Raw genomic sequence first — 26,482 nt, 5'->3', positions numbered from 1 at the left:
ATGAGGTAGGCCCACTCAAAAGCCTGATGGCAGCAGGGAAGAAGCTGTTTTTGAATTGGTTGGTAGGTGATCTCAGACTTTTGTATCTTTTTCCCAATGGAAGAAGGTGGAAAAGAGAATGTCGGGGGCGCGTGGGGTCCCTGCTTATGTCCTAGCAACTTGGTCCTGCTGAGGACTCAGAGAGTGGTTGGGGTGTGGAATGGACTGCCTGCTATGATAGTGGAGTCGGACACTTTAGGAACTTTCAAGCGATTATTGGATAGGAACATGGAACACACCAGAATGATAGGGAGTGGGATAGCTTGATCTTGGGTTTGGACATAGCTCAGCACAACACTGAGGGCCAGAGGGCCTGTACTGTGCTGCACTGTTCTATGAAGGAATCCTAGCTTTCCTAGCATTCAACTGAATGGCTAGAAAGTCTTGCCTGAGCACCAAATTCTTCATCTTCACTTACAGCGGCAGTGGGACGTGAACAATCAAAGAATTCTGGATGATGTTTTGAGTCCATGGGCAGGATTCTCCGACCTTATTCGTGTCTGGCCCTCTGCAAATGAGAACAGAGAACTTGGCGTTCTAGACAAAACTCGAATCCTGGAAAATCCCATGAAAACGGTGGCCGGAATCTTACCACTGGCAGGATTTTCCCATCCTGCCGCAGTGAACGGAAATTTGGCCGGATGCCAAATTCCCAAAGACCTGCAGGTTAGGTGCATTGGCCGTGCCAAATTCTCCCTCAGTGTACCCGAACAGGCGCCAGAGTGTGGCAACTAGGGGATTTTCACAGTAACTTCATTGCAGTGTTAATGTAAGCCTACTTGTGACACTAATAAAAAACACTCTCCAACCTCACCCCTCTACCGCAGCTACATTCACGGCCAGGCGTCCCTGGAGAAGGAGCGTGCGGTGTCTGCGGGCGCAACTGACGCCTTCCATGCCCACTGGGCACCAGAGGGGCTGGGATGCATTATAGACCCCAACAATCACATTTTAATTTGATGTGTCTTAAGTTTCCTTTGTACTTTTGTTTTTGTTCGGGCTGTTCCCCCTCCTTTTGGGGAGCTGCCCCTTTTACTTTGTCCTGATTTAATTGGAGTTTGTTTATTTGGTTTGACCTTAAAAGGGGACAATCTCTGACCTCGCTGCAGCGGGAACGTGGCGTGAATGGCTGGTAAGATTGCACCCGGAGATTTTTGGTGCATTTATCCCCTTGGCAGAACTGCTTTGCCTGCTGCCCTGGTGAAAGTTTATTCCCGATGAACATGACAAACCAGCCTCCCATCCATTGATTCTGTCTGCACTTCCCGCTGCCTTGGCAAAGCAGCATAATTAAGGACCCCACGCACCTCAGAATTCTCTCTTCCATCTTCTTTCCATAGGGAAAAAGATACAAGAGCCTGAGGTCAGGTACCAACCATCTCAAAACAGCTTCTTCCCTGTTGCCAGCAGACTTTTGAATGGATTTATTTTCCACTAAGTTTATCTTTCTCTACACCCCAGCTATGACACTACATTCTGCACTCTCTACTTTCTCTCTCTATGAACGGTATAGTGTGCAAGAAACAATATTTTTCACTGTATACAAATACTGGTGACAATAATAAATCAAATCAAATCAGAAAGAAAGGTTTGCTGGGAGCGTTTCTACATATTGTACGCTTCAAAAGGACTTGGTGAAAATGTAAACTCAAGTCTTCAGTTCCTACCCCAATAGAGAGAGAGAAAAAAAACTACAAGTCCCAGTCTTTCGAACATGTTTTTGTGTGTGATATAAACTCTGCACACATGCGCGCTGCCGCTTCCGCACTCCTCCCACAGGCGGGAGGAAAGTATTTGTGAGGCTGAAAGGACTAGAGTGAAACTGAGCAGCTCGTCACTTGCAGCAGCACCGCACCGCGCTCCGAAACGACAGCAAATCTGCAGGGATCCCGTTCCCCAGAGAGGTAAGATCTTCCCAGCGGAGTCCCACCCAGGGAATCCCCTCCCGCAACAACTAGATACAAATCAGTGGTAGAGGAACCCACAGTGAGTGCAGTGTTCCCTGATCAGATACTTGTTTATTTTTTCAATCTGCAACAATATAGCGGGGGGGACAACTCAGCCCCATTCACACAACGGGCAGGCAGATTTGACACTGCTGTCCATTAATTGTCAGTTTCTATCTCTCTTTGCTTTGTTGGAGTGTCTAGCCAATTCAGAACTTTGAAGGAAGAGAGGAGGGGAGGGTTTGCTATCAATAATGTAAGCAAAAGGGAGACATTCTTTTGTTGTATTAGGGTGTCGTAATTTAGGGTGTATGGACAGAGCAGACTGTTGTAAATTTGCGAGGGAAGAGGTTTTGTAAGCCTGATGTCCCTCAGTCATTATGACTGATGGGCTATGTTATTTAATCCCACCCGTTTGTGTGCCACAGAAACTTTTATGTCACGTTTCAACATTTTTTCTTCCCCTGCTGCACGATAATATCTTTGTAACGCTGGCTTAATAGACTTGCCCTATTGTGAAATATCTACAGCATCTATTGCCCGTGGCTAAGGTTTAGGAAAAGTGTTGTCAGAATTTTTTTCCATTACTGTTTAAAATCTCCCCCCTTCAATTGTTTAAGTTTATTTATTAGTGTCCCGTTAACACTGAAATGAAGTTACTGTGAAAATCCACCAGTCGTCACACTCCAGTCCCTGTTCAGGTACACTTGAGGGAGAATTTAGCCTGGCTAATGCAGCACAGTGGCACTGCTGCTTCATAGCGCCAGGGACCTGGGTTCGATTCCCGGCTTGGGTCACTGCCTGTGCAGAGTCTGCACGTTCTCCCTGTGTCTGCGTGGGTTTCATCCAGGTGCTCCAGTTTCCTCCCACAGTCTGAAAGATGTGCTGGTTAGGTGAATCGATGATGTGGATGTGCCGGCATTGGACTGGGGTAGTCCCTTCGTGATGAAGGGACTAACCCGAAAGCTTGTGCGTTTACTATCAAATAAATCGGTTGGACTAAAACCTGGTGTTGTCAGACTTTTTACCAGGTGAATTGACCCAAACAGGTGCTGAAGGGTGGCAACTAGGGGAATTTCACAATAACTTCATTGCAGTGTTAATGTAAGCTTTACTAATAAATAATAAACTTTAACCAGCACGTCTTTTTGGACTGTGGGAGGAAACCAGAGCATCCAGAGGAAACCCACACAAACAACGTGCAGACTCTGCAAAGACAGTGACCCAAGCTGGGAATTGAACCGGGTTCCTGTGAGACGTCGGTACTAACCACTGTAGCACCCCAACTTTATTGGTAGGGGGATTGAATTTAGGAGTCGCAGCGTCATGTTGCAACTGTACACAACTCTGGTGCGGCCGCACTTGGAGTACTGTGTGCAGTTCTGGTCCCCACATTATAGGAAGGATGTGGAGGCTTTGGAGAGGGTGCAGAGGAGGTTTACCAGGATGTTGCCTGGTATGGAGGGGAGGTCCTATGAGGAGAGACTGAGGGATTTGGGGTTGTTTTCGCTAGAAAGAAGGCGGCTAAGAGGGGATCTTATTGAAACATATAAGATGATTAGAGGTTTAGATAGGGTGGATAGTGATAGCCTTTTTCCTCGGATGGAGAAAGCTAGCACGAGGGGGCATAGCTTTAAATTAAGGGGGGGTAGTTATCGGACGGATGTCAGGGGTAGGTTCTTTACCCAGAGGGTGGTGAGGGATTGGAATGCCCTGCCTGCTGCAGTTGTAAATGCACCTAGTTTGGGGGCGTTTAAGAGATCCGTGGATAGGTTTATGGATGAAAAGGGATTGGTTTAGGTTAGAGGGCCATTGTTTTTTAACTGGTCGGTGCAACATCGTGGGCCGAAGGGCCTGATCTGCGCTGTAATGTTCTATGTTCTATGTTCTAACTGCAATTCCCCTTCACAAGTTCAATCTATTTCCATCAGATTTTCAGGCAGCGTGTGGCAGCTTATCACAATTCTCCTCGCCTTCCGTCTGCCTCTCTCGCCAATGCTCCTCACTCTGTGTCTTCCCCATACTGAACCCTCCCGCTACTGGAAACAGCTTCTCCGCATGAATTCTCCATGTCATTTACAGCTCCGTAGGAGCAGAAAGTGTGGCACTATGGAGCAGGTCTGGCAACATCTGTGGAGAGAGAGGGAGATAAAGAAAACAGCAAACGTTTCAGGCCATTGACCTTTCACCAGAACCTGTTGTGATGTTTCCAGTACTAACTGTTTTTATTCTGGTTTTGCTTTTCAAATTTGTGGTAATGTAAAGGAGATGGACGACTCTTCCTGGGCTGCTGTTCCTCATCCTTTACCACACCCAAATACATAGAATCCCTACAGTGCAGAAGGAGGCCATTCGGCCCATTGAGTCTGTTACTGACTCGCCAAAAAAGCGTCTTACCCAGGCCCAACCCTGCCCTATCCCTATAAATTTATGGCTAACACACCCAACTTGCATATCTTTAGAGAGTGGGAAGAAACTGGAGCACCCGGAGGAATCCCACACAGGGAGAACGTGCAAACTATCCAAAGTCACCCAAGCTGGGAATTGAACCCGGTCCCTGACACTGTGAGGCAGCAGTGCTAACCACTGTGCCACTGTGACACACTTTCATGGAGTTAAGTTGAACTGATTGATTATTGTCATGTATTGGGATACAGTGTAAAGTATTGCTTCTTGTGAGCTTTTATAGACAAAACATACCATCCATAGAGTACATAGAGGAAAAGGAAATGATAAGGTGCAGAATGGAATGTTAAGTTACTGATTGGGTGAAGAGAAAGATCTGCTTAGTGTGTGATAGGACCTTTCAAATGTTTGATGGCAGCAGGAAAGAAGCTGTCCTTGAGTTGGTTGATACGTGGCTCAGACTTTTATATCTTTTTTCCAATGGAAGAAGGTGGAAGAGAATGTCCGGGATGCATGGATTTGACTATGCTGGCTGATTTCCTGAGGCAGCAGGAAGTAGAGATGGAAATAGATGGGTGGCTGGTTTGTATGATGGACTGGGCTACGTTCACAACCCTTTATAGTTTCTTGAGGTTTTGGTCAGAGCAGGAACCATACCAAGCTGTGATACAACCAGGAAGAATGCTTTCTATGGTGCATCTGTAGAAATTGGTGAGAGTTGCAGTAGACATGCTGAATTTTCTTTGCCTCTTGAGGAAGTAGAGGCGTCAGTGGGCTTTCTTAACTATAGTGTCAGCATGGAGGGATCAGGGCAGTTTGTTGGTGATCTGGACACCTAGAAACTTGAAGCTCTCAACTATTTCTACTTCATCACTTTTGACGTAGGTAGGGACATGTCCTCCACTACACTTCCTGAAATTGATAATTATCTCCTTCATTCGATAGTTGAAGGACTTTCTCCTTCGCAGATTAGCCATGATCTCATTGAGTGGCAGATGAGGCTCGATGGGATACGTGACATCTTCCTGGTATATGTTCCTACCTGCAAAGGGAATGTTGGCAGGAATCACCAATGTTGTAATCGTAGCGACAGTGGTTAGATGTCATTCGGGTGTGGAAACCCTAGCTTGTTTTCTCCTGCCTCCACTTGACTGGCGAACTGAATCCATTTCCCCTTCATAACATCAAACGTGGTTCTAATGTATCGGTACTCAGGAATCACTTAAGACCTCAGTGTGATTTGTGACAGGATTCTGCTGCAACTTTTACAGTGTGTTAGGATCTTCTGTGGAGATTTTGTTCCTACCTTGTCATTCAGAATCCTTTAATTGTGTAACTAGGAACTGGAGCAGCACAGTCAGCCCCTGGAGCCTGTTGAATGAGATCATGGTCAATTTATACCTTAAATCCAAATACATGCTTGGTTTCATAGCCTCCTACATTGGAGGCCATTCGGCCCATCAAGTCTGCACCAATCACAATCCCACCCAAGCCCTATCTCCACACATTTACCCTGCTAATCCCCTGACATTAAGGGGCAATTTAGCATGGCCAATGCACTTAACCCGCACATCTTTGGAGTGTGGGAGGAAAGCGGAGCACCAGGAGGAAACCCACGCAGACACGGAGAGAACATGCAAACTCCACACATACTGTGACCCGAGGCTGGAATTGAACCCAGGTCCCTGGCACCGTGAGGCAGCAGTGCTAACCACTGTGCCATCCACAATCCCTTTGCCTAACATATATCTATCAATCTTGGTTGTCAAGTCGCTGAACAATTGAAAATTTCTGCAGCTTTATGGAGCAAAATTCCAGACTTCCACTTGCTCGTACAAAGATGGTTCTAATTTTTTATTCATTCATTTGTGGGACATGGGCGTCACTGGCTGGGCCAGTATTTATTGCCCATCTCTAGTTGCCCTTGGCGGGCAGTTGAGAGTCAACCACATTGCTGTGGCTCTGGAGTCACATGTAGGCCAGCCAGGTAAGGATGGCAGATTCCATTGAGATTTGAACCCGGGTCCCCAGAACATTAGCTGAGTTTCTGGATTAATAGTCTAGCAATAATACCACTAGGCCATCACCTCCCCAACCCAATGGGGAGTTTGGTGAGAGCTCCTGTATTCAGCAATATTGCTCTTACGGTATAAAACTTCCCACAGCAGATTACAGATTGATCACCGAGAATCTACAGGCCCTTCAGCCCAACCTGAACAATGCTGACCAAAATGGCCATCTCCCTCTAAACCTTTCCTACCCATGTATCTGTCCAAATACCTTTTCAATGTTGTCAATGTCGCTGTCTCACGATGAATAGAATGGTGAGTTGGAGAAAAGATAAATGTTTTACTGAGGTTACATCAGGTGGAGAGAGGCATCCAGGATGTGTTGTAGGGGCAGGCAAGGTGAGGGAGGGGGTTGTGGGGGCGGGCGGGGTGAGGGAAGGGGTTGTCGGGGCGTCAGAGCCCCCTCCCCCTCCAAGTGGAAACAGTTTCTTCCAACCCTTCTATCGAACATCTTTGACTCAGTCTCCCATGGGGCTTCTCTGGTCCAAGAAGAACAATCCCAGCTTCACTTGCCCCATCGTATAACTCAAAGCCCCTGATCCTTGACACACTTTTGGAGGGTGCGCAGTTACGGAGAAGGTACCATTCCGAACCATGACTTAATGCATCTGCTGTAATTACAGACCTCTCTGGCTTTGGACACCAGGAGAGGAAATTGTCTTGGTGTTCACAGGCCCTCTCCTTGTGATTTTCTTTCTGTCTTTCAGGGTGGATATTATGGGATGACCAAAATCACATGACAAGCAGGGTAATGGCCACTTGCAGTTCCGTTTGCTATCCCAGTCTGTGGTCTGTCATTACTCATGTCTTCACCACATTACACAGTTAAATAGTGACTGTGAGTGCCTGCTGTTTGGACTGGACAAAACGGAGACGAGTGGGCAGGAGATTCTCAAACTGGCCATTAATAAGTAAGCGTGCAGGTTGGGTCATTATGGAGCAGTTACAGATGTGGCTATTCAAAGTCTTTGGTTACAGCGCAGTCATCTGAGTGAAATCTCCTGATCCCAGTTCAACTCCGATAGCTCCAGTTCCCTGAAGTATCAACTTCATAAGACATAGGAGCAGAATTAGGCCATTTGGCCCATCGAGTCTGCTCTGCCATTCAATCATGGTTGATATTTTTCTCATCCCCATTCTCCTGCCTTTTCCCCATAGCCCCTGATCCCCTTATTAGTCAAGAACCTATCTATCTCTGTCTTAAAGACACTCAATGACCTGGCCTCCACAGCCTTCTGTGGCAAAGAGCTCCACAGATTCCCCACACTCTGGCTGAAGAAATTCCTCCTTATCTCTGTTTTAAAGGATCCTCTGTTTAGCCTGAGGTTGTGCCTGCTAGTTCTAGTTTTTCCTATGAGTGGAAACATCCTCTCCGCGTCCACTCTATCCAGGCCTCGCAGTGTCTTGTAAGTTTCAATAAGATCCCCCGTCATCCTTCTGAATTCCAACAAGTACAGACCCAGAGTCCTGAACTGTTCCTCATACGATAAGCTCTTCATTCCAGGGATTATTCTTGTGAACTCCCTCTGGACCCTTTCCAAGGCCAACACATCCTTCCTTAGAAATGGGGCCCAAAACTGCTCCCAATACTCCAGAGCTTATGCAGAGACTTGAGCACAGGTTCTAGACTGGTGCGATACTGAGAGGGCTGCAGTACTGGAGGCCATTAAATTGAGGCCCTCCCTGTCCTCTTGGACACTGGTCCCTGGGGTCCTTGGGCTGGGTTTTACACTTCACTCCCACAAAGAGGTTTGAAGATAGGAGGGACGTGTAAAATTAAGCAGGTGGTGTTCCTGCCTGTCTGAGATTTTACAGAAGGCTCCAAACATTAGTCCTATTGAGACCCTTAAGTGACCAGTTAGTGGGTGAGGATGGGCCTGTGTAAGATGCTCTGTCAGAGAGTCAGTGCAGACTTGGTGGGCACTGTAGGGATTCTGTGATTCCACTGGAAATCAATCATCTTAGCTCCAGGACATCACTGCAGAAGTTTCCCAGGTAGTGTCCTAGACCCAACCATCTTCCCCAATGACCTTCCCACTATCAAAGTCAGAAGTGGGGATATTCACCAATGACTGCAATGTTCAGCACCATTCACCACTCCTCAGATACTGAAGCAGTTCAGCTCTGATGAAGAGTCATCTAGACTTGGAACGTTGGCTGTATTCTCTCCCTACAGATGCTGTAAAACCTGCTGAGATTTTCCAGCATTTTTCTGTTTTTGTTTCAGATTCCAGCACTCGCAGTATTTTGCGTTTATCTGAAACAGTTCACGTTCAAGTGCAACAAGACCTGGACAAAATCCAGGCTTGGATTGACGCAATCCATCTCCAACAAGAGAGGATCTAAACCATCTCCACTTGACATTCAATGGCATTATCATCACTGACCTCCCCACCCTGGCCCCAACATCCCCCAACTATCAACACCCTGGAGGTTACCTTTGACCAGAACTGAACTGGACTAGCCACATAAATACTGTGGCTACCAGAGTAGGTCGGAGGCTAGGAATCCTGTGGTTAATAACTCACTTCCTAATTTCTGAAACTTGTCCATCATCTACAAAGCACATGTAAAGAGTGCTGTGGAATACTCTCCACTTGCCTGGATGAGTGCAGCTCCAACAACACTCAAGAAACTGGACACTATGCAGGACAAAGCAACTACCCCATCCACAACCATTCAGTCCCTCCACCACTGATGAGTAGTGGCAGCCGTGTGTCCCATCTACAAGAAGCACTACAGGAACTCACTAAGGCTCCTTGGGCAGCACCTTCCAAATCTGCTACCATCTAGAAGGACAATGGCAGCAGATACTTGGGAACACCATCAACTGGAAGTTAACCTCCAAGCCACTCACCGTCCTGTACACTGTACACGTGCATCAGTGGTGGAGGTAGTGAGTGTTTGTAGATGGGGTAACAATCAAGCAGGTTGCTTTGTCCTGGATGGTGTGGAGCTTCTTGAGTGTTGTTGGAGCTGCACCCACCCAGGCAAGTGGAGAGCATTCCATCACACTCCTGACTTGTGCCTTGTAGATGGTGGACAGGCTTTGGTGTGGGGAGAGGGGGAAGGTCAGGAGGTAAATGAAATAATCAAAGGTGACACTGCAACTGTTGAGGATCTGGAATGCACTGACTGAGAGTATGGTGGAGACTGATACAAAAGAGGATTGCATACGTACCTGAAAAGAAGGTAAAAATTCCAGTGTCATGGGGATAAAGTACAAGGGTGGGGTAGTCAAATTGCTCTGTCAGAGAATGTATATGTCTGTGATGGGCAGAATGGCCTCAATCCCTGTTGTATGAATGGTCTGATTCCAGTCTATTGTATCTCTGGTTGTGTTGCATGAGTGGCATAGTTTTGGAAATTCTTAGCATTTTCGTATGGAAGGAAGTGGAGAAATCAGAGAGCTGATGGGAGACAGAATGCTTCCCATATTATGGTCCCTGTGCAACTGGCCCAGGAGTGGGGGTTGGTGACCTGAAGGACCACAGTTACGGTATAATAGAGGGATTTCTACATGACTGTTACAGATTATGATGGTGCAACTGGCCTCACGTGAAGTGTAAAGAGCATTAATATTGGCAAAGCTATTTTGGATCAGCAAGATCCCACAAACATCACCTGAGGTGAATGGAGAATGAACCTGTCTTGGATTGGATTTGATTTATTATTGCCACATCTTATTGTCACATTCTCTTCGGTGTTCACGCAGGGGGACATGAATATAGCTGAGGAGGACACTGGGTTGCAGGGGTGTAAAATAGACAGTATTGCAGTTGATAAGGGGGATGTGCTGAATATTCTAGAGGGTTTGAAAATAGATAAGTCCCCTGGTCCGGATGGGATTTACCCTAGGATTCTCTGGGAGGCAAGAGAGGTGATTGCAGAACCTCTGGCTCTGATCTTCAGGTCGTCGTTGGTCTCTGGTATAGTACCGGAAGATTGGAGGATAGCGAATGTTGTCCCATTGTTTAAGAAGGGGAACAGAGACTTCCCCGGGAATTATAGACCGGTGAGTCTTACTTCTGTTGTGGGCAAGGTTTTAGAAAAAATTATTAGGGATAGGATTTATAGTTATTTGGAGAGTAATGAATTGATTGGAGGTAGTCAGCATGGTTTTGTAGCGGGGAGGTCGTGCCTTACTAACCTTAGAGTTTTTTGAGAAGGGGACCAAAGAGGTGGATGGGGGTAAGGCAGTTGACGTGGTATATATGGATTTTAGTAAGGCGTTTGATAAGGTTCACCATGGTAGGCTTCTGCAGAAAATGCAGATGTATGGGATTGAGGGTAGTCTAGGAAATTGGATCAGGAATTGGCTAGCAGATAGGAGACAGAGGGTGGTGGTTGATGGTAAATATTCGTCATGGAGTTCGGTTATGAGTGGTGTGCCTCAGGGATCTGTTTTGGGGGCACTGCTGTTTGTAATTTTTATTAATGATCTGGATGAGGGTATAGTTGGGTGGATTAGTAAATTTGCTGATGACACCAAAGTCGGAGGTGTGGTAGATTGTGAGGAAGGGTGTCATAGTTTGCAGGGAGACTTAGACAGGTTGCAGAGCTGGGCCGAGAGGTGGCGGATGGAGTTTAATGCGGAGAAGTGTGAGGTAATTCACTTTGGTAGGAATAACAGATGTGTTGAGTATAAGGCTAACGGGAGGACTTTGAATAGTGTGGATGAACAGAGGGATCTAGGTGTATGTGTACATAGATCCCTGAAAGTTGGGAATCAAGTAGATAAGGTTGTTAAGAAGGCATACGGTGTCTTGGCGTTTATTGGTAGGGGGATTGAATTTAGGAGTCGCAGCGTCATGTTGCAACTGTACACAACTCTGGTGCGGCCGCACTTGGAGTACTGTGTGCAGTTCTGGTCCCCACATTACAGGAAGGATGTGGAGGCTTTGGAGAGGGTGCAGAGGAGGTTTACCAGGATGTTGCCTGGTATGGAGGGGAAGTCCTATGAGGAGAGACTGAGGGATTTGGGGTTGTTTTCGCTAGAAAGAAGGCGGCTAAGAGGGGATCTTATTGAAACATATAAGATGATTAGAGGTTTAGATAGGGTGGATAGTGATAGCCTTTTTCCTCGGATGGAGAAAGCTAGCACGAGGGGGCATGGCTTTAAATTAAGGGGGGGTAGTTATAGGACGGATGTCAGGGGTAGGTTCTTTACCCAGCGGGTGGTGAGGGATTGGAATGCCCTGCCTGCTGCAGTTGTAAATGCGCCTAGTTTGGGGGCGTTTAAGAGATCTGTGGATAGGTTTATGGACGAAAAGGGATTGGTTTAGATTAGTGGGTCATTGTTTTTTAACTGGTCGGCGCAACATCGTGGGCCGAAGGGCCTGTTCTGCACTGTTATGTTCTATGTATTACCATACAGTGAAAAGTATTGTTTCTTGCGCACTATACACACACAGCATACCGTTCATAGAGAAGGAAAGGAGAGAGTGCAGAATGTAATGTTATAGTCATAGCTATAACATTGTATGCAATCCTCTTTTTCCCTATGGAAGAAGGTGGAAGAGAGAATGTCCGGAGTGTGTGGGATCCTTAATAATGCTGGCTGCTTTTCTGAGGCAGCAGGAAGTGTAGACTGAGTCAATGGATAGGAGGCTGGTTTGTGTAATGGATTGGGCTACATTCACAATCTTTTGTAGTTTCTTGTGGCCTTGGACAGAGCAGGAGCCCATACCAAGCTGTGATATAACCAGAAAGAATGTTTTCTATGGTGCGTCTGTAAAAGTTGGTGAGAGTTGAAGCTGACCTGCCAAGTTTCCTTAGTCTTCTGAGAAAGTAGAGGTTTTGTGGCTGAGGGAGGAGAAGAGGCCAGAAAATCAATGCCAGCGATACTCTTGAATTAGTCCTTTTGTTCTCTCACTTACTAGAATTTATTTATTCGGTCTGAGCTGTGGTTCAGTGGTTTGCACTCTCCTCTCTGAGTCAGCAGCTTACGGGCTGAAGTCCCAGTCCAGAGGCTCAAGCACATCGTCAGTGCTGATGTTCCCACTACTAGCACTGAGGGCGTGCTGCACAGTTAGAGGCGCTGTCTTTCAGACAAAACGTTATATTAAAGCGTCATTGACCCTTTTTGAGTAAATATGAAATATCCTGCTGCACTATTTCCAAACAGTGCAGAATTTTTCTCTGGTTTTCTGATTTAACATTTGATTTGATTTATTATTGTCACGTGTATTAGTATGCAGTGAAAAGTATTGTTTCTTGCACGCTGTACAGACAAAACATACAGTTCATAGAGAAGGAAAGGAGAAGGTGCAGAACGTAATGTTACAGTCGTAGCTAAGGTGTAGAGAAAGATCACCTTAATGTAAGGTAAGTCCGTTCAAAAGTCTGACAGCAGCAGGGAAGAAGCTGCTCTTGAGTCAGTTGGTACGTGACCTCAGACAATTGTACCTTTTTCCCGATGGAAGAAGGTGGAATGGAGAATGTCCGAGATGTGTGGGTCCTTTAATTATGCTGGCTGCTTTTCTGAGGCAGCGGGGAGTGTAGGCAGATATTTGTCTTTTGAATGCCTTCAATAAAACTGGTTCCCTGGCTGTGATTCCATTGCTGTCTGTAGGAGTTTGTAAATTTGCTGCAAGTGTGATCACACTTTGTATTTGAAGTGCTTTGTGACACCCCGGTGTCTGTGTAAACATTTGTTGTTTCTTTATATTTATATTCACATTGTTACTACGCTGGGTGTATATAGAATGCAGTAACAGCCTGTTAAACTCCTGCCTTGATTTGATTTACTATTGTCACATGTATTAACATAGCGAGAAGCATTGCTCCTTGTGCGCTGTACAGACTTTGTTCCGCTAATCTGCTGTGTATTTGCTGTCCCACCACGGGAAGGTGTTATTTAATCATAAGTGTTAATTTTCACACCCTAAGCCACTGCTGGTGTCTGTCGCTCTGACAGCTGAGAGCAGGGAGTGATGTAACCCTTTAAATCAGACTCCCTGTTTTGTTTCTTTAAGATGTGGATGTGCCGGCGTTGGACTGGCGTAAACACAGTAAAAAGTCTGACAACACCAGGTTTTAGTCCAACCGATTTATTTGATAATACTCACAAGCTTTCGAGGTTTCCCTCTTCGTCAGGTGAATGGAGAGTTCTGGCCTCAGACAGAGCATATAAAGCACAGACAGTTTAGAGATTACTGATTAGAATGCGAATCCTTACACCTAACCTGCTGTTCAAGGCCTGAAGTGGCTGACAATGTGAGTGACACTCACATTGGTCTGTAACCTGTGATCAGTGCTCCTTCCACTGACATTGTCAGCCACTTCAGGCCTTGAACAGCAGGTTAGGTGTAAGGATTCGCATTCTAATCAGTAATCTCTAAACTGTCTGTGCTTTATATGCTCTGTCTGAGGCCAGAACTCTCCATTCACCTGACGAAGAGGGAAACCTCGAAAGCTTGTGAGTATTATCAAATAAATCGGTTGGACTAAAACCTGGTGTTGTCAGACTTTTTATTGTATCTTTAACACATATCTGGGGAATGTAGCTGACTTTAACTACTGGGTCTCGGGTTCCTTATTGAATCTCCCTGTCTCCTTTCGGAAACTAGTATCACAGAACCCCTACAGAAAGAGGCAGGTTTGAGGGGCTGAGTGGCCTACTCCTCCTATTTTGTATGTTTGTATATTGGGTTTTGGGGAGTGAGGCAGGTGAGTTACTCTCGCCAGCAATGCTCAGACCTCATGAATTTTTTGAAATGAGAAGGTGTGGGAGACAGAGGGGAGAGTATTGAAAAGAAGCATTGAGTTATCTTTTCATTCCAGAGTGATTCTGAAAAAGTGAACAGCCGGGCTGGACCTGCTACGACTTTATGCAGTCCAGCCAGGCCTGGTGGTGAAAGGCAGTTGTCTGCCATAATCCATGAATGATGCATCCCTTGGAGTTAAGGGTGTAGATGGGGAAAGCTTCCTGGGAGAAATGGCGAGAGGTTTTACAGTCTAAGTGATCAGAGACAAGTTGAGGGAAGTCCAGGAATGATAGAATATCCGAGGATTCACCAGCTATTTCCATAGGAATGAAAATGTAGGAAGTGGTGGTGGAGTTTGTGGTCATCATAAGATTTTAGATTAGATTTATTATTGTCACATGTATTAGTATACAGTGAAAAGTATTGTTTCTTGCGAGCTATACAGACAAAGCATATTATTCGTAGGGAAGGAAAGGAGAGAGTGCAGAATGCAGTGTTACAGTCATAGCTAGGGTGTAGAGAAAGATCAACTTAATGTGAGGTAGCTCCATTTCAAAAGTCTAATGGCAGCAGGGAAGAAGCTGCTCTTGAGTCAGTTGGTGCGTGACCTCAGACTTTTGTATCATTTTTCCTGACAGAGGATGGTGGAAGAGAGAATGTGGGGGGTCCTTAATGATGCTGGCTGCTTTGCTGAGGCAGCGGGAAGTGTAGACAGAATCAATGGATGGGAGGCTGTTTTGCATGATGGACTGGGCTACACAAAGATCTAAAAGGTCTGGGAATGTTGTACGTTGGCCCAGGAAGTGAATCTCGAATAACAGCAGATAAGTTGCTGGAAATGCTCAGCAGGTCTGGCAGCATCTGTGGAGAGTTAATGGGCGTGCCAGGGTGATGACCTTTGACTTTCGATCAGTGCATTATTATTGAGGTTCTCCGGCCAGACTGCAGCTGCTGCTGTGAAAAGCCTGTCGACCCAACATCGCCGTCACAAGGAGCAGCAGAACCAAGGGAAAGGGTTTGACATGAGAACATAAGAAGTAGGAGCAGGAGGAGGCCATCCAGCCCTTCGAGCCTGCCCCGCCATTCAATAAGATCATGGCTGATCTGAAGTGGATCAGTTCCACTTTCCCGCTTTATCCCCATAACCCTTAATTCCCTTGTCTGTCAGAAACCTATCTACCCATGACTTAAATATATTCAGCGAGGTAGCCTCCACCACTTCAATGGGCAGAGAATTCCAGAGATTCACCACCCTTTGAGTGAAGAAGTTCCTGCTGAACTCCGATCTAAACTGCACCCACCCCCCCTCCCCCCGACCAAAGGATTGAGAGCGGATTTCTTATCTTCTCCCTAGTTGCGGAAGATCAGCTGAGTTGCTTCGAAATGGAGTCACGGCAGCTGAGTTGTGATGCAATCGGGGTGCAGTCGCTTGATTGTCCGCAGAAGGGTTTCGTAGCCAAGTTTGACGAGAAAGATCCCACACACAGGGAAGGGAAGAAAGAGGAGGGGTTGCTGAGTGGATGGATTGTGGTGGGTGCCAACTATTAAAGCCCGAGGAACATTAAACAATGGAGGAGAGGAGGTTGAGGGAGAATGGGGCAAAGGGTGGCAGCGATAGCCAGTGTGAGGCCCAGTAAGGAGCTCCTTTGGAAGTGACTAGTCAAACACCATCTTGAATGGACAACTTGTCCAATCGACCCTCTGAGGTTCCAACTCTTTTGACTTGCCCGTGAACCTCACCGGAAAGTTAATGTTTCCTTTTAATCTTAATATTAATTGCTGAGGGTGAAACTAGGAAATAACTTCAAGCGTGTTGCTAGGAAACTGAAGTCAAACAATAGTCATATTGTTTTGATCCTTGTTTCATTTGAGGTGGGAATTATTGACATTGCTGTTAGCTCCACACTCGCACATGGAATTTGTATCTTCTTGTGCAACAGAAAGACCTGCTACTCAACAAGAAATGTTTTACATTGTCAGCCCAATTAGATGTGGAGATGCCGGCATTGGACAGGGTTGGGGACGGTAAGAAGTCTCAACACCAGGTTAAAGTCCAAAAGGTTTATTTGGAATCACGAGCTTTTGGAGCGCCACTCCTTCGTCAGGTGGGCTCACAAAGAGGACATATATAGACAAAGGCACAATTGCAAGATAATGGTTGGAATGCAAGTCTTAACAGGTAATCAATTCTCTGCAAGTACATGCTGTGCGAGTGGAGAGAGAGATAATCACAGATTAAAGAGGCGTGGATTGTCTCAAGCCAGGATCGTTAGTAAGATTTTGCAAGCCCAAGCCAGATGGTTCGGGTTACGTGGAGTGTGTCATGAACCCAAGATCCCGGTTAAGGCTGTCCTCGTGCATGCGGAACTTGGCTATCAGTCGGCTGTTCCGGTTCATTGGCTGTCTCATTGGGTTTGCTGTTGGCCTCTTGGGGTTTGTGGAAGAACTCCCACAGCCTCATTCGCCTGATGAATTCCTCTGTGTCTGCTGCGAGACTGAGGGGGTCCATTTTGGTGGTGAGGCAGAAATTGAGCCCTTGGCTGAGAACTTCGATTTCATCCGGTTGAGGTATGTAATCCGATTTGACAATGGACCTCCCTGCAGTGGTGCTGTTTTCTACTGTGGTACCGGGGGGGAGGCTTGGTTGCTGCTGGTGATGATGAGTTTCTCAGGTTTCCTGTTCTTGGTGTGCATGTAGATGACGTAGTTCCGTTGTCTCGTCTGCTTGGCAATGTGTCGCAGATGGTCTGTGCCTTGAGCGCAAGTTGAGAATATGGACTCTATCTTGGTTTCCGGGTTTTCATGCCTGCGTAGATTTGGTGTAAGAGGTGGTTGAGGAGAGTGAGAGAGTTTTGACAGCAAAGTGATAGGTCAACTTGAGTTTGTGATCTATAGTCCTTTCAGGATCTTGTCTGCTTTTTTGCATCTTTGTAGAAACTTGACGTCTGTGTCAATATGCGCAATCTTCTTGGAGATCCTCTCCACTTTCAGCCAGCGGCTTGCGGTGTTGGTGGTAACCATGATGTGGAGATGCCAGCGTTGGACAAGGGTAAACACAGTAAGAAATCTCTCAACACCGGGTTAAAATCCAACAGACTTATTTGGTAGCACAAGCTTTTCGGAATGCTGCTCCTTCGTCAGGTGAGTGGAGAGTTGGGTTTGCAAACAGGGCATATATAGACAAAGGCACAATTGCAAGATAATGGAATGTGAGTCTTAACAGGTAATCCAGTTCCTGCAGGTACAGACAATGGGAGTGGAGAGAGGGTTAAGCACAGGTTAAAGAGGTGTGAATTGTCTCGCAGTTCCATAGGCATGAAAACAGGATCTTGGGTTCATATCACACTATATGTAACCCCCACCATTTGCCCTGGGTTTGCAAAATCACACTAACTATCCTGCTTGAGGCAATTCACATCTATTTAACCTGTGCTTAACGCTCTCTCTACTCATTGTCTGTACCTGTAAAGACTTGCATTCCAACCATTATCTTGCAATTGTGCCTTTGTCTATATATGCCCTGTTTGTGAACCCAACTCTCCACTCGCCTGATGGAGTAGCGCTCCAAAAGCTTGTGATAACAAATAAACCTGTTGGATTTTAACCTGATGTTGTGAGACTTCTTATTGAGCCCAGTTAGTAATAGAGATTTACAGCATGGAAACAGGCCCTTTGGCCCAACTTGTCCATGCTGCGCAGTTTTTACTACTAAGCTAGTCCCAATTGCCCCCGTTTAGCCCATATCCCTCTATACCCATCTTACCCATGTAACTGTCTAAATGCTTTGTAAAAGGCACAATTGTACCCACTATTACTACTGCCTCTGGCAGGTCATTCCAGACACTCACTACCCTCTGTGAAAAAATTGCCCTCCAGGATCCTTTTGTATCTCTCTCGTCTCACCTTAAACCTATGCCACCTAGTATTAGACTCCCTTATCTTTGGGAAAAGATGTTGACTATCTACCTTATTATTTCACCTCTTGAATCTGAGTTCAAATCCCACCCAGGAGACTTGAGAACAAAATCTAGTCTGCCACTCCCAGTGCAGATCATGGTCGGCACGATGGCACAGTGGTTAGCACTGCTGCCTCACAGCGCCAGGGACCTGGGTTCAATTCCCAGCTTGGGTCACTGTCTGTGTAGAGTTTGCATGTTCTCCCCGTGTCTGTGTGGGGTTCTTTCAGGTACTCTGTTTTCCTCCCACGCTCCAAAGATGTGCCGGTTAGGTGGATTGGCCAAATTGTCCCAGAGTGTCAGGGGGGCTGGCAGGGTAAATGTGTGGTGTTATGGGAATAGGGATAAGGTGTTGGTGGGATTGTTGTTGGTGCAGGATTGATGGTCCGAATGGCCTCCTTCTGCACCGTAGGAATTCTGTGATTCAGTGAGTGCTGCCAGGGATGCTGAGATGTTAAACCAAGGCTGCTGTCTCGGGTGTTAAAAGATGCCGTGACACTATTTGGAAGAAGAGTACGGGATGTCCTGGTACAGGTGGCCATTTATCACATTGTTGGCTGTGGGAGCTTACTGTGCACAAACTGGCTGCTGCTGCATTTCCTACATTGAAGCAATGATTACATGGTTTCTGTTATGGAGTGGTCTTAGAGGCCCTTCTGAGCTTTGGGTGGGGCTTCAGCCTACAAGAGACCCCTGCAATTCCAGACCTGTTTTCTAGTACTTTTTGTTTCATTCAACATTTTTTTTTACAGTACAGAGAAGATCTTTTATCAATGACTACCTTCTCTGTCGACTCAACTCACTGTATTTTAATTGACTACAATGCTGTGGTTGTGAATGGTGCGATATGAAGGAAAGTCTTTCTCTAGGTGAAAGGAATCTTATGATGCAGGAGGCAGTTTAGCCCATCGATGCCTTACTAGCTCTTTGAAGGAGTTATCCCAAAACACACCTTCTTCCCCATAACCCAACATAAACGAGTCCTTCTCAAGTTCATATTCTATTGCTTTTGAAAGTTCCCGGGTTGAAGACAATCCTGCAATAAGTCCCCTCTAGGCTTTTTCAATGCAAAAGAGGAGTTTTGCATGCACGGGGCAGATGGTGGCAAAATGGATGTTGTGACCAGCTTGGATATTTTTTATTCATTGGATCTGGGTGTCATTGGCTGGGTTGCCCATCCCTCGTTACTCTTGAACTGAGTGTCTCGCTCGACCTTTTTTAAGTTTATTTTTATTAGTATCACATTAACTCTGTGATGAAGTTACTGTGAAAATCCACTAGTCACCACACTCTGGCGCCTGTTTGGGTACACTGAGGGAGAATTTAGCATGGCCAATGCACCATAACCCGCATGTCTTTTGGACTGTGGGAGAAAACCGGAGCACCCCAAGCGAATAGGTGTAGACTCTGCACCGGCAGTGACCCAAGCTTGGAATCGAACTCGGGTCCCTAGCGCTGTGAGGCAGCAGTGCTAACCACTATGCTATTGTTGCATGTATTAGTATACAGTGAAAAGTATTGTTTCTAGCACGCTATACCGACAAAGCATACCATTCATAGAGTAGGAAAGGAGAGATGCAGAATATAGTGTTACAGTCATAACTAGGGTGTAGAGAAAGATCAATTTAATATGAGGTAGGTCTATTCAAAAGTCTGACGGCAGCAGGGAAGAAACTTTTCTTGAGTCAGTTGATATGTGACCTCAGACTTTTGTACCTTTTTCCCAACGGAAGAAGGTGAAGAGAGAATGTCTGGGTGGGCATGGAATCCTTGATTATGCGAGCTATTTTTCCAAGACAGTGGGAAGTATAGACAGTGTCAATGGGTAGGAGGCTGGATTGTATGATGGATTGGTCTACATTCATGATCTTTTCTAGTTCCTTGCAGTCTTGGGCAGAGCAGGAGCCATACCAAACTCTGATACAACCAGAAAGAATGCTTTCTATGGTGCTTCTGTAAAAGTTGGTGAGTGTCATAGCTGACATGCCAAATTTTCCTAGTCTCCTGAGAAAGTAGAGGCGTTGGTGGGCTTTCTTAACTATAATGTCGGCATGGGGGTACCAGGACAGGTTGGTGATCTGGACACCCAGAAACCTAAAGCTCTTGACCATTTCTACTTGGTCCCCATTGATGTAGACGGGACATGTTCTCCAATACACTTCCTGAAGTCAATGACAATCTCTTTCATTTTGATGACATTGAGGGAGAGATAATTGTTGTCACACCAGTTCACCAGATTCTCGATCTCATTCCTGTACTTTGCCTCATCATTGTTTGAGATCCAACCCACTACGGTGGTGTCATCAGCAAACTTGAAAATCGAGTTGGAGGGGAATTTGGTCACACAATCACAGTTGTATAAGGAGTATAGTATGGGGCTAGGGATACAGCGCTGTGGGGCACTGATGTTGAGGATGATTGTGGTGGTGTTGTTGCCTATCCTTACTGACTGTGATCTTTGGGATCCAGGATTACTAGCCCAGGAGATAATACCACTGTGCCACTGTCTCCCCAGTAATCCAGAGGCCCAGACTAATGCTTTGGAGACATAGGTTCGAATCCCGCCACAGCAGCTGGTGGAATTTAAATCTGGAAGGAAATCTGCCATCCTTACCTGGTCTGGCCTACATGTGACTCCAGAACTACAGCAATGTGGTTGGTTCTCAAGTGCCCTCAGAAATGGCTGAGTGAAACACACAGTTGAAGGGCAACTCAGGATCGGCAACAAATACTGACTTTGCCAGAATACAGGGCGACACAGTGCTTGGCACTGCTGTCTCACAGCATCAGGGGCCTAGGTTCAATTCCGGCGACGGGTTGCTATCTATGTGGAGTTTGCACATTCTCCCCGTGTCTGTGTGGGTTTCCTCCGGGTGCTCCGGTTTCCTCCCACAGTCCAAAGATGTGCGGGTTAGGTTGATTGGCCATGTCAAATTGTACCTAATGTCAGGGGATTAGCAGCGTAAGTATGTGGGGTTATGGGAATAGGGCCTGGATGGGATTGTGGTTGGTGTAGACTCAATGGGCCAAATGGCCTCCTTCTGTACTGTAGGGATTCTGTGATTCTTAGAGGGAAAAAAAACCCTTTGCTTCGGAATACAATTGAGTCTTAGTAAACTGACACAGTTTGATCAACACATGTATCCTGTTGTGTAATATTGAATTGATGATTCTGTCTCTCTGGCAGAGTTTAATTGCCAATTCAATACATTTACAATGTAGCCATTGTCTTTCTAAGATAATGCAGGAACCAATTTGTGCATGGCCAAATCCCACAGACAGCAAATTTAGACTAAAGAACAGTTAATCTAATTCTTGGAAACGCTAAGATGAAAACAAAATACTGTGGATGCTGAAATCTGAAATAGAAACAAAGTGCTGAAGAATCTCATCAGGTCTGGCAGCATCTGTGGGGAGGGAATAGAACCAACGTTTCGAGGCTGGATGATCCTTTGTGAAGGAGGAGGTCACTTGGCCCCTCGAGTCTGCATGGACCGCAATCTCACCCAGGCCCTATTCCCATAACCCCACGCATTTACCCTAAATAGTCCCCCTGACACCAAGGGGCAATTTAGCATGGCCAATCTATCTAACCCGCGCATCTTTGGAGCTTGGGAGGAAACCGGAGCACCCAGAGAAGAAACGTGGGGAGAATTGTGCAAACTCCACACAGACAAGCCGGGAATCGAACCCAGGTCCTTGGCGCTGTGAGGCAGCAGTGCTAACCACTGCGCCACCGTGCCGCCCCTTTTTGCAGCTTTTATTCATCATTTATTATTCTTTCAGCATTACTACAGCATAAAACTGTAATGAGGGCATGTGTCTCATCCCCAAACAGCCGCATCATTACAGGACTGTTGCAGTCAACATCAGGCAGGTGGCAAATCCCACGTTAATTTAAAAGTACGTATGGAATATGGGCTTGTCCTGGGAGTATCTAACTTTTAATTTTAACTTTTTTAAAAAAAAAAGTACTTCCTGCATTCCTGTAATTGAAGAATCTTATTCTTTAATTTTGAAATCAATGAAGGTTTTTTTTAACTAATCACTGAGGTACTTAATTTTATAGCGGAACCATCTATTTTGAAGGAAGTCTGGTGACCAACTACAGTTGAGAGAGTAAAGGACTATTTATTTAAGCAGATATCTTTCTTAAAATGCTTAAATTTAAAGTGTGTCGTCCCTTTTTCAGAAAGCAGCCAAACTATTTTTGGAAAATGTTTCTTTTTCATCCCCCTGTCTCTAGTGTGTACATCTATCCAAGATGTGCTGGATAAACTTTAAACTTCTCCAATAAACTAGACTTTAAACTTCTCCGATAATATCACGTTGCTGATTGTTGGAGCTTGCAATGTGCTAATTGCCTGTCTGCCTTTTCTACACTACAATAGTGATCGCACTTGGAGTATTTCATTTGGTTTAAGGCATTATGAGGTGTCCTGAAATCACAAAAAGTGCTATATAAATTCAACTCTTTCCTTTTTGTCATTATTTAGATATTTAGACTGCAAAAACTACAAAGGGTCATGAACGAAGCCCAGTCCATCACTCAAACCAACCTCCCATCCTTTGACTCTGTCTACACTTCCCGCTGCCTCGGGGAAAAATAGCCAGCATAATCAAGGGTCCCGCACACCCCGGACATTCTCTTCCATTGGGAAAAAGATACAAGAGTCTGAGGTCATGTACCAACCGACTCAAGAACAGCTTCTTCCCTGTTGCTGTCAGATTTTTGAATGGAGCTACCTCGCACTAAGTTGATCTTTCTCTGCATCCTCGCTACGACTGTAACGCTACATTCTGCACTCTCTCCTTTCCTTCTCTATGAACGATATGCTTTGTCTGCATAGTGCTCAAGAAACAATACTTTTTACTGTATTCTAATACATGTGACAGTAATAAATCGAAAAGGCAGCAAGTGCAAAGTTAATGGGACTTGACACAAGATTGGGTGCAGGCAGCAGTGTTTTAGACAAGCTCAGTGTGCACTTGCCAGCACTTGATTACAATATCCTTGGTCTTGAGTGACAATGTGATCTTTGGAGGCACAAAACGATGGATTCACATCGGAATATTCCCACCATTTCCATCCCCCTGGTTCTGAGATGGCAACAGGATTCCTGTGAGGCCAAAAAGATTTTAGTAACATTTCACCAAATACGCGGTTCAAAAATTATTAGTGCTTTGGAAGTAGTTTAAATATAAGAACATAAGAAATAGGAGCAGGAGTAGGCCATCTAGCCCTTCGAGCCTGCCCCGCCATTCAATAAGATCATGGCTGATCTGTCGTGGCTCAGTTCCACTTTCCCGCCCTCTCCCCATAACCCTTAATCCCCTCTCTTATCAAGAACCCATCAACCCGCTTCTTAAAAATATTTAGCGAGGCAGCCTCCACCGCTTCAACGGGCAGAGAATTCCAGAGATTAGGAAGTGATGTACTGTACTGTAATTCTGACAACCCCTTCTTGCCTCTGTATGATCCTCTGGCTTGTAATAAATTTCAATTTGCATTTAAGAATCTGGCAGTGCAGCATTTTATATGATTGCAGTGGTGAGGAGAGGGTTGGCAGATAGCCCACATAATGTCTGGTCTAGCATGATGGCGTTGTTAGTCCTGTGATATTATTATTTATCTCGTATAGAGATTTACTAGCTTTAATTCATAGGAGATGGAAGTGTGTTTGGACTCGGGTCACTTTCAGCACAGTGCTTAGCACTGCTGCCTCATAGTGCCAGGGACTTGGGTTCAATTCCCAGCCTCGGATCACTGTCTTGTGGAGTTTTCCATGTTTTCCCCATGACTGTGTGGGTTTGCTCTGGTTTCCTCCCACAGTGGAAAGAAATGCGGGTTAGATGTGTTGGCCATTTTAAATTGCCCCTTAGTGTCAGGGGATTAGCTAGGGTAAATATGTGAGATTGTGGGGATAGGGCTTGGATAGGATTGCGGTCAGTGCAGAGTTGATGGGCCGAAGGGCCTCCTTTTGCGCTGTAGGAATTCTATTCCCTTCCCTCTTCCCCTTTGCACCCATGACTCGGTGGGATGCTGTCTTGCCTTTGAGTCAGGAGACGGTGGGTTCAGGTAATCGAGCTGCTAATCCAGGCTGAAACGTACTGAAGGAATGCCACACAGTTGGTGTTGCTGTCTTTTGGATTAAACTATTGACACTCTTAGGTGATTGTAGAAGATCCGGTGGTGCGATTGCAAAGAGGAGCAGGGGAGTGTCCCCCCCCGCCTCGTGTTTGACCAATCTGCTAACCATTAACTGATAAGTGTCTGGAAATGATCAAGTTTCTGTTTGTGGGATCTCGCTGTTTTGATTTGATTTATTATTGTCACATGTTTTCATATACATAAGAACATAAGAACATAAGAAATAGGAGCAGGAGTAGGCCATCTAGCCCTTCGAGCCTGCCCCGCCATTCAATAAGATCATGGCTGATCTGTTGTGGCTCAGTTCCACTTTCCCGCCCTCTCCCCATAACCCTTAATCCCCTCTCTTATCAAGAATCCATCAACCCGCTTCTTAAAAATATTTAGCGAGGCAGCCTCCACCACTTCAACGGGCAGAGAATTCCAGAGATTCACCACCCTTTGAGTGAAGAAGTTCCTCCTCAACTCCGTTCTAAACCGCCTCCCCTTTATCTTGAGGCTGTGCCCCCTAGTCCTACTGTCTTTTTTGAGCGGGAAGAGTCTCTCCACCTCTATCCTATCCATCCCATTCATCATCTTATACGTCTCAATGAGATCTCCCCTCATTCTTCTAAACTCTAACGAGTACAAGCCTAGTTTATTCAGCCTCTCCTCATAGCTCAATCCCCTCAACTCCGGTATCAGCCTAGTAAACCTCCTCTGCACTCCCTCCAGGGCCAAAATATCCTTGCGCAGGTGCGGCGCCCAAAACTGCACACAGTACTCCAGCTGAGTGAAAAGTACAGTGAAATACAGTGAAAAGTATTGTTTCTTGCGCGCTATACAGACAAAGCATACCGTTCATAAAGAAGGAAATGAGACAGTGCAGAGCATAGTGCTACAGTCATGGCTAGGGTGTGGAGAAAGATCAACTTAATGTGAGTTAAATCCATTCAAAAGTCTGATGGCAGCAGGGAAGAAGCTGTTCTTGAGTTGATTGGTTGGTGACTTCAGGCTTTTGCACCTTTTTCCCGACAGAAGAAGGTGGAAGAGAGAATGTCCGGGGTGCGTGGGATCCTTAATTATGTTGGCTGCTTTTCTAAGGCAGTGGGAAGTGTAGACAGAGCCACTGGATGGGAGGCTGGTTTGTGTGATGGATTGGGCTTCGTTCATGACCATTTGTAGTTTCTTGCGGTCTTGGGCAGAGCAGGAGCCCATACCAAGCTGTGATACAACCAGAGGGGATGCTTTCTATGGTGCATCTGTAAAAGTGTAATTGCCCTGTGTTACATTTTAATGATGCCTACATTCTAAAAGTCTTCAGTTGGTCTTTCTCTCTCTCTTCTCAACCAACGCAAAGATTCATAGAATCCCTACAGTGCAGAAGGAGGCCATTTGGCCCATCTAGTCTGCACCCATCACAATCGCACCCTGTAACCTGTTCCTGTAACCCCACATATTTACTCTGCTAATCCTCTGACACTAGGATCAATTTAGAACGGCCAATCAACCTAAGCCGCACATCTTTGGGCTGTGGGAGGAAACCCATGCAGACATGGGGAGAATGTGCAGACTCCACACAGGCAGTGACAGGAGGCTGGAATTGAACCCAGATCCCTGGCACTGTGCGGCAGCAGTGCTAATCACTGTGTCACCGTGCCACCGCATTCGTCTGTTGTCCCCCAATACAAGATCTCTGGCACCATCTTCTTCAGGTATCTGTTCACTCGAGTGCCCTCTGCCTGGTCACACCAGACCTATCGCATTTTCAACATAAACTGAGGCTCCCTCTCTCGTTAACTTCCGTCTGAAAGATGGTGATGCCAGCAGCGTTCTCAGTAACTGCAGTCAGACAGCCAGCCTAGGTTTTCTCCTTGAGTGGATTTGAACCCACAACCTTCTGATTCAGAGGCTGAAGAGTAACTCACTGATCCACAGCTGAGTCTTCTGGAGCTCGGGTGTTAACCCTATGATGTGTTTGCTCATCAGTCACGGAGCAAGGATGCAGAAAACCACAGCGAGCGCCTCAGACAGCAGCTGCTTACTGCTATCTGATTTCCATCTTGTAGTTTCACCAACAAAAGACACCCTTGACTTCACTCCAATCGCTGCAAAACATCTGCATGCTGAGAATGATGTTCAGTTAAAGATTTCAATTTGCATCACACCCTTTAGCAATGTCTCAATGTTTCTCACGTGCAGTACACTATCATAGAATCCTGATGGT

At 45.9% G+C, this 26,482-nt stretch overlaps 1 protein-coding gene across 1 annotated transcript in view; it reads left to right on the top strand.

Moving 5' to 3' along the window:
• Positions 1-1,824: 1,824 nt before the first annotated feature.
• The window catches only part of capn5a (calpain 5a), an 85,667-nt gene continuing 61,009 nt past the window's right edge, over positions 1,825-26,482 (top strand). The window contains exon 1 of the mRNA XM_080197680.1: positions 1,825-1,943. The gene's annotated coding sequence lies outside the window, so the exon portion shown is untranslated. The remainder of the gene's footprint in view (positions 1,944-26,482) is intronic.

This window comes from Carcharhinus amblyrhynchos, chromosome 10, assembly GCF_965287045.1.
Source record: "Carcharhinus amblyrhynchos chromosome 10, sCarAmb.v2.hapA, whole genome shotgun sequence".
NCBI lineage: Eukaryota > Metazoa > Chordata > Chondrichthyes > Carcharhiniformes > Carcharhinidae > Carcharhinus > Carcharhinus amblyrhynchos.
Note: the sequence above shows the minus strand (reverse complement) of the source record. Positions and strands in the feature narration are given on the sequence as shown.